The sequence below is a fragment of the Chrysochloris asiatica genome, unplaced genomic scaffold (genome assembly GCF_000296735.1).
Source record: "Chrysochloris asiatica unplaced genomic scaffold, ChrAsi1.0 scaffold00072, whole genome shotgun sequence".
Classification (NCBI taxonomy): domain Eukaryota; kingdom Metazoa; phylum Chordata; class Mammalia; order Afrosoricida; family Chrysochloridae; genus Chrysochloris; species Chrysochloris asiatica.
Genome location: NW_006408590.1, coordinates 14,131,603 through 14,140,830, shown reverse-complemented (window position 1 = coordinate 14,140,830; position 9,228 = coordinate 14,131,603). Strand labels below are relative to the sequence as shown.

The following is a 9,228-nucleotide window of genomic DNA, read 5'->3' as shown; positions in this document are numbered from 1 at the left end:
TCATACTTCGGACATATTGTCAGGAGGGACCAGTTGCTGGAGAAGGATATCATGTTTGGTAAGGTAGAGGGTCAGAGAAAAAGAGGAAGACCCCCCCAGCGAGATGGATTGGCAATATGGCAGCCATCAATGGATTCAAGCGTGGCAACCATTGTGAGGTTGGCCCAGAATTGGACAGTGTTTCATTCTGTTGTGCATACGGTTGCTATGAGTTAGTCCTGACTTGATGGCACCTAACAACAACAACAACGCACACAAGCCAGTAATTAAAGGCCCTACTTCCTGGCCAACCACATAAACACCATAATTAATGAAAGATAGCATAGCAAGGGTTTGGAGCAAGAAATGCCTGGGTTCCAAACCCAATTTCACTATTTACGGATTATTTTATCCTTCTGCTCTTTGCTTTCTTGGTACTTAATATGGAAATAATAACAATAACTAACATAAATCCAAATCATTTGCCACTAAGTAGATTCCAACTCATGGAGGCCCTATGCATTTCACAATAGAACTGCACTCTACAGACTTTTCCATAACTATGACATTTCAGTAGCAGACCATCAGGAGCACCACTGAGTTGGTTAGTAGTCCAGTGCTTACCCATTTGTATCAGCCAGCAATTGTTGCAAAAGGCTGTAGGAAAGATTAAAAATAGAAAATAGAAAGATTAAAAACAGTAAAATAATCTCAGACTGTGTTAGTCACATGATAAATAAAAATTAGCAGCTGCCAGTATTTTACTTATTAATGATAATATTATTTTACAAAAGTCTCAAAACTATTAAATACTTTCAAAATAAATGTGAGGTACTGCAAAGACTTGAGAATCGTTGGAGACCAACATACTCACACACAATCATTTCTACCTTGTAATGTGACTGAAGCCATTGAACTGAACCCTAATATCACATATCAGGCACCAACATTTCATCAGCATGCAAAAGCCCCTGACAGAATTAATAATTATGATCATAAAACCATGAACAACCGATTTTAATGATCAGATAAGGAACTTATTTCCAGCCACCCACTGCGAAAAGCTAATCTTCCCCTAAAAAAAATTCCTAATCTACTGACACTCAGAGTCTGGGCTGAAATAAGCTCTTAATAATGAATAATCTAGCTATGAATATAATTCTGCTGAGCAGAAAATGGAGGATTAGAGAACATTTCAGAAAGAATGAGTTTTCTCTCTCCCCTACTTTTCTTTAATACTGTTTGGACTGTTACTGCCACCTTAAGGATGTAAGAGGTGTTGTAGGAAGAGCACTGGATACTATCCCAAACACAACATACATGGAAGGAGTGTCGGCATATAGGAGTAAAAACACACAGGACTGGCTGCTATTTATATTAATAATCCCCAAGGATAATGTTGAATTTTTTCCATCTGGAGTCTTAGGATAAAGTGGTAATTCTATGCCATACAGGCAGATCTCGTTTTCACTAACTTCACTTAATTGTGCTTCAGAGAAATTGAACTTTTTGAAAATTGAAGTTTTTGTCAAACAAGTCTTTGCTACAGCACTTGTTCATTTTGTGTCTCTGTGTTTCATTTTGGTAATTTTTGCAATATTTCGAACTTTTTCATAATACTATGGCACACTTAATAGAATTCAGTTTAGTGTAAACAGAAGTTTATATGCATTGGGACACCAAAAAATTCAGTGACTTGCTTTACTGTGATATGCACTTAATTGTGATGGCTTGGAACTGAACCCTTAATATCTCTTGAGGGCCATTTGTAACTTATACAAATGACCTTGTGCATGTGCATGTGTGCACGCACACACGTGCACCCTCACTGCACTGTTTATACCAGACTTGGTAACTAGCATTCTAGTAATTCTAGAGTCGTCCACACTAAAATGAGAAGAGGAAAAGTACAACTTCCCCAGTATTATTGGGATGCCTTTGTTACATCAGCTTGCTCTACCAGAAAACTTTGAAACAATGTCTAGGAAATTATGGTCACAAGCCCATAATTGTTGTTGTTAATTGCCATCAAGTCAGTTCCGACTAACTCTAACTGACCCATAACGATGCTGTGTAGGGTTTCCAAGGAGCAGCTGGTGAGCTTGAACCACTAATCTTTCAGTTCAAATGGCTTTGCAGTCTGGTACATTAACCCACAGTGCCACACTTAGTGCCTCTTAACCATTTCCACTAATGAATTCAAGTTAAGCCAAGCCATTTGCAGTTGCTGTTAAATTCATTCCAATTTATGATGACCTCATTTATGCAGAACTGTTCTCCATAGGGATTTTAAGGCTATAACCTTTTAGAAGCAGATTTCCAGACCTTTCTTCTAAAACACCTATGGGTGGATTCCAACTCATTAGTTGTTGTTAAGTGCTGTTGAGTCAGTTCTTACTCATAGCGACCCTGTATAGGATTTCAGTGGAGAAACTGGTGAGTTTGAACTGCGAACTGTGCAATTCAAACTGACCTTGAGGTCAAGTGCTTATCCTAAGGCACTATGTGCACCACCCAGGGATTCCACTGCAGTACCCAGCTCTGGTAGCATAGTGGTTGTGAGTTGGGCTGCTAACCTCAAAGTCAGCAGTTCAAAACTACCAGCTGTCCCACAGGAGAAAGATGAGGCTTTCTGCTCCCGTAGAGATGTACAGCCTTGGCAGGCAATCCAATGGAGGGTTGCTGTGAGTTGGAAACCACTCCACAGCATACCACTACCACCACCACCTAGTGGGGGTCAATATGTACATTTGGGAAGATGTGGCGAGAAACAGCCAGGTGGTTTGTTTTCCATGCTAATACTTCAAATGCTCTTTTCAGTTATACATGTTTAAAGCTGATCATCCTGGAAGATGAAGTGAGATCGTATATTGGTTTATAGATCCCATCACTGGCTAGCATACCTCATGTAGAGAAGCACAGATGAACATATATTGTACAAAGGGCTACAAAATGTTCATAGACGTATTCCAGTATCTTTTAATTCCATTTTCCATGAACATTTTAAAGCCCCCTCATATATGTGCAACTTCTTTTTTTTTACTGAATTTCACCCTTTTTTCTCTCTACCCTGCTCATATTCTCTTTTGGAAATCTCTAATCCATACTGAAAGGGCAAACCTGAATTGCTATTTTCATACCACAAGACCTTTCCCACTCAGGTAAAAGCATGCTAACCTCAAGGTCAGCAGTTCAATACTACCAGTGGTTCTGCAGGAGAAAGATGAGGCTTGACGCTCCCATAAAATTTACAGCCTTGGAAACCCTATACAGGGTAGCTATGAGTCGGAACCGACTCCACGGCACTTAACAGCAATGACAATGACAAAGAAGGAATCAACCTATATGGTATGCTAAGCCCACCAGTCCCTGGAGAAGGACATCATACTGGGCAAAGTAGAGTCAACGAAAGACAAGAAGACTCCTAACAAGATGGATGGACACAGTGGCAGCAATAGGCTCAAATGTGACACTCGTCAGGATTTCACAGGCCCCAGGCAGTGTTTCATTCTATTGCCTACTGGACAGTTTCTAATACCAGCAAAGCCCATCACATTCATCTTCTCAAGACAACAGTCAGTTAGGTGTTGGTGGGCACGTGGATCTGAAAGTTCACATAGAATCAAGATCAAGTCTGTGCAGTGGAAATTCAAGGTCATCCTCAGCACAGCTATGTGGTGAGTAGAAATACAGAGGAAAAGCCTGCCTCTGAGACAACCAGGGAACAAAGCTGGTACATAAGAAGAAAGCAGAAATGAGAAAAACAAACCAAGAAAAGGGGAAAACACCACTTTCTAAGACAGTCTCCGTAAAGCCCAACTGTTATTTGTCCCCAGATTTCATTTCTTCACTCCCGAATTTGATTTATGTGACATTATTCATCATTACCTTTCTTTTACATTTTATTCATGTTTATTCATTCTGTTTCTTGATATAAAAACAAACCCCTGACTAGAATATTAACACCTCTAAGGAGCTCTGGTAGCATAGTGGTTACGAATCAAGCTGCTAACATCAGGTTCAGTAGTTCAAAACTACCAGCTGTTCCACAGGAGAAAGATGAGGCTTTCTGCTCCCATAAAGATTTACAGCCTCGGAAACCCTGAGTTGGAACTGACTCCACGGCACATAACCATCACCACTGAAAATTGAAATACATGGGGATATTGTCCTTTTGGAATACTGGTGTGGTGTAGTAGAATCAGCACTGGACTGCTAACTGCAAGGTCAGTGGTTCAAAACCACCATTTGCTTCTCAGAAACTCTATACAGGGTCACTATGAGTTGGAACCAGCTCCATAGTACTATATAACAACAATAATCCTTTTTGAAAAGTTTGCACTAAAATCCCTCTTGTTGTGTGGCACTGTGGGTTAATGCACTGGACTACAAGATTGGTTTGAACTGCCAGGTCGGTGGTTCAAGCTTACCAGCTATACAGGGTTTCTATGAGTTGTAACCAACTTGAACACACTTAACAACAACAACAAAAATACAACAACATGAGTTTATGTAAAGAGAGCCTTTGTCCTTTGAAAATAAACATAGTCTTCAAGAAGGGGAGATAGAATATTGAATTTCCATCTCCTTTTCCCTCTTCAAAGCTCGCTGGTAATTTGATTCAGTGTGCTAGACTTTTCCATACAGTGTTACCAGCGCTGGTTCCACTGTATTTTTCTAGATTACTGTACTGTCATCATGAAAAGTTTACTAAAAGGAGTAGCAATTTGTCATAATACTTCATCCAAAGAAACCTTGATGGAAACTAGCTTTAAAGACCCTCAAATTCCCAAAGCTTGCTGGATCATTAGGCTTACTGAAGTAATTATCAGAGATAGCAGATTTGGAAATCTTTGTTTCTTGATGTCCTGAAAATTAAGTGGGGATTATTTTTGTGCTGGCACATAAATCATGTAGGGCTTACTCTCCTGATACCAATACAAAAAAGAAAAAAAGTAACAAAAAAACCCACAAAAAAAACAATTAATCTTCTTGATTTAAAAAGAACTTCAGTGAATTTTAGATAAGCTGTCTAGTTTTCATGATGAAGCAGCCATGCTTTTGAGAGGCAGTTCTATCACCAGGAACAAAAAAATAACAGCATTCCTTTTCCACTACAGTGCTTGACTTCTGGTTTTGTACAAGACTCTCATTTCCAGGTCCCTCAATTCGGTCTCTCAATTCATAGACGATTTGTTGTTGTTGTTATGTGCTGTGGAGTCGGTTCCGACTCATAGCGACCCTGTATAGGGTTTCTGAGGCTGTAAATCTTTACGGGAGCAGAAAGCCTCACTGTCTCCCGCAGAACAGCTGGTAGTTTCGAACTGCTGACCTTGAGGTTCACAGCCTTGTTCGTAACCACTATACTACCAGAGCTCCTAGACTGAATTAGAACAGAGATAAAAATTCTACTGCTGCTCAGCTCCTTACTCTTGAATTCCTCCAAGTTTCTGTCCACAAATAGCCCTTACAAGATAAAAGTTATGCTCCATACCAATTCATAATATTTCAGGAAATAATGAGTTTCTTATGTGTGGATTAAACTGGGAACAAGTTGTCCATTAAAATCTACTGCTTTTCCTATCAGGGGCTGGAGAAATTTACTGTAAAATCTATGAGAATCGGAACCTGGATAAGGAAGAAGTCTATCAGAGAAGGAAATCTCAAATATTTTCTAACAAAATGAGTGAAAGAAATGGTAAGACTGCACCCTAACAAACATGGAAAGCTTGTGAGACCCAGAAAAATAAGGCTGTCCCATGGGGTTCCCATTCTCACAGGTTTCACTGCAGCAGATCAAGAGGACAGGGAAAGGAGACTGCCGTAAAAGTTTAAGAATGAATCACCATGTCAAGTAAAGTAGACAGACTAGGACGAAGAAGTCATAGTGAAACCTTACAGAGAAAAGATAGTCCGAGTCAAATAAAGAAAAAGAATAGGTACAGCAGCAGCCTGTGAGCAAAAAGGATGGGAGATGCAGAAAACAACATAATATCCAAAAACAGGTCATAAAGTGGTTAAAATCACTATCAAACTTCATAAATGAGTCTGTACCACACATAGTCTCTCTCCCAGGTCCTATTCTTTAGCAAAGGTTGCTGTTGTGGAGACTGTTCAGAATATAGACAGGGGTTCAGTGGCACCATTCTATTTCCAAATAGCCCCATTCCTTAAACCTTCATTTCCTCATCACAAGAAGACACATGCCAATGAAAATGTGGATGGCCCAAATAAAGGGTAGAAGAACCAACTATATAGCACTAGGAGGGAAAACCAGTGAGAGGAAGTCCTACTGTAGGCCCCTAGGGCCCCGTCTGACTGACAATCTCTCTCTCCTGCATCAGCTAACATTACAGTCAATCAGTGTGGAAAACTGTCTGCCCGGCAAGGTGTTTTAGCTTTATTCCCTAATGTCTTTTTTTCTGCTTAGGTGGGGAAAATAGATAGAAATCTGGTTAACTTGTGGTTCTTTTTTATTTGGAGTTTGAGGGATTTTCCAAGTAATGAAAAAGCCTGGCCACCTGGGGCAAAGATATTCACTCAGTGAGCAGAAAAAATATTGCTTGGAGAAAAATGAATTGAGAGCTCCCTGAGAAAAGACCGATGGCGGAACACAATTTTATTCGTGGAACTACATAAAGCCCGGAGGATAAAACCCCAGAGGAACCACAGCTATGGGAAGCTTGAGAGGGATATTTATAGGCCTGGTCATTTGAGAATAACTGAACAGAATTCCAAAGTCATGGAGGATTCCTAAAGCCAGGTCCAAGGTGGGATAAGGTAATCAAGAAAACCAAACCTTTTGCAATCCAGAAAATTGCAATCCAGCAAATCCCATAGAATTGTCAAGGCAATTACCTTCAGGGAAGAACCCTGGGAGCATAATGAGTAATGATCTGAACAGCTTAATGACAAGGTCAGCAATTTGAATTCACTGGATGTTCAGAGGGAGAAAGATGAGGCTTTCTGCTCCTGCAAAGATTTACAACCTCAGAAACCCTACACAGGGTCACTGTGAGCTGGAATCAACTCAAAAACACACAACTACCACCACCACACTAATCACAGAGGGACTGGTGGGTTCAAACCATTGACCTTTTGCTTAGCAACTGAGCTTTTAACCATCACAAGACCCAAACCCAGTGCCATCAAGTTAATTCTGACTCATGATGACGCTTTAAAACATAGTGAGGTCCTGTGTCATCCTCACTGTTGTTGTCATGTTTGAGCCTATTACTGCTGCCACTGTGTCAATCCATCTCTTTGGAGGTCTTCTTATTTTTCATGACCCCTCCATTTTACCAACATTGATATCTTTCTCCAGGAAGTGATACCTCCTGATAACATGTCTGAAGTATGGCCGACCAAGTCTCACCATCCTGGCTTCTAAGGTGAATACTGACAGCACAACTTCGAAGACAGATTTGTTTGTTCTTCCAGAAGTCCATGGGACTTCAATATTCTTCTACAACACCATAACTCAAATGCATTGATTCTTCTATGGTCTTCCTTATTCACTGTACAACTTTCCCATGAATATTATGAGATTAAAAATACCATAACGTGACTCAGGTGTACATTATTCCTCAAACTATTACTGCTAACACATTAAAGATGACTTGTGCAGCAGATATGCTTAATGCTTGATTTCTTAACTACTAGTTTGACCGACTCCATGGCATATAACCACCACCACTAGTTTGATTTCTTAACTACTACTTCCAAGGGTGTTGATTGTGGATTCAAGCAAAATGTAGTCGTTGACAACTTCAATCATTGCTTCATTTATCATGATGTTGTTTATTGGTCCAGTTGTGATGATTTCTGTTTACTTTACATTGAGATGTAAGCTATACTGAAGGCTGTAGTCTTTGATATTCATCAACAAGTACATGAAGTCCTCTTTGCTTCCAGCAAGCAAAGTTTTAGCATCTGACTATCACAAGTTGTTAATGAGCTTCCTCCGATTCTGATGTGATGTCCTTCTTCATATAATCCGATTTATAAGATTATTTGCTCAGCATACAGATTCAATAAGTATGGTGAGAGGATGCAACCCGGAAACATACCATTGCTGATTTTAAACCATTCAATATCCCCTTGTTCTGTTCTAACAGCTGTCTCTTGGTGTATGTACAGATTCCTCATGATAACAAGTGTTCAGTAATGCCCAGTTTTCTCATTGTTATCCATAGTTTGTCATGATCCATACAGTCAAAAATCTTTGCAGAGTAAATAAAACACAAGTATTCACCTTTCCGGTACTCTGCTTTCAGCCAAGATCCTTCTGATGTCAGTAAAGATATCCCAAGTTCTGAATCCTCTTTTGAATCCAGCTTGAATTTCTTGCTGAAACTTGTCTATGTACTGTTGCTACTGTTTTTGAATAATTTTTAGCAAAATTTTACTTGCATGTGATATCAATGATATTATTTGATGATTTACAAATTTTGTTGGGTCTCTTGTCGTTGGAATATGTTACAGAGACAAAAACTACTTGGAGTCTAGATACAATGCACTGAGGGACCTAGGGAAGACCACAGTCAGGCTTGACTGAGGCCCCAAATAAAGTCTTTATAAGTTTTTATTGAAGCAAGTAAACAGGAGCAAGGGAGGGTGTGAGGAAGTGGAATTACATTCCTTCTGAGCAGGGAGTGGAGGGGAAGGAACATGATGACCTTACAAGAAGTTATTTTTGTGCTTTCTGCAAAACTAATTGTAGATGCTATCAAACTATGTCGGCGGTGCCAAGCACGTACTGTTTTCAGTGTGGACACCCGTATGCTTTCTGGTTTTCGACAGAGAGCTGCCCCATCGGCTGTTGCTTGGGGCCATGGCTCTGGCCTGCTTCCAAGAATCTCTATAGGAATAGGCACAAATATGGATCTTTTCTAATTGTTCGGCCAGGTAGCTGTCTTTCAAATTTCATGTCATAGGTGAGTGAGCCCCTCCGGTACTGTATCACTTTGTTGAAAGATTTCAATTTGTACTCCGTCAATTTCTGAAGCCTTGTGTTTCACCAATGCCTTCAGTACAGCCTGGACTTCTTCCTTCAGTACTATCATCGGTTCTTAATCCTATGCTACCTCTCGAAATTATTTAAAAACAATCATTTCTTTTTGGTACAGTGACTCTGTATATTCTTTCCATCTCCTTTTGATGCTTTCTGCATCATTCAATATTTTGCCAATGTTGCTGTTTGTTGTTACGTGCCATCGAGTCAGTTCTTACTCATAATAACCTTGTATA

The 9,228-nt window shown here is 39.9% G+C and overlaps 1 pseudogene; it reads left to right on the top strand.

The window, feature by feature from the left end:
- The window catches only part of LOC102842499, a 17,572-nt pseudogene extending 11,735 nt beyond the window's left edge, over positions 1-5,837 (top strand).
- The last annotated feature ends 3,391 nt before the right edge of the window (positions 5,838-9,228 follow it).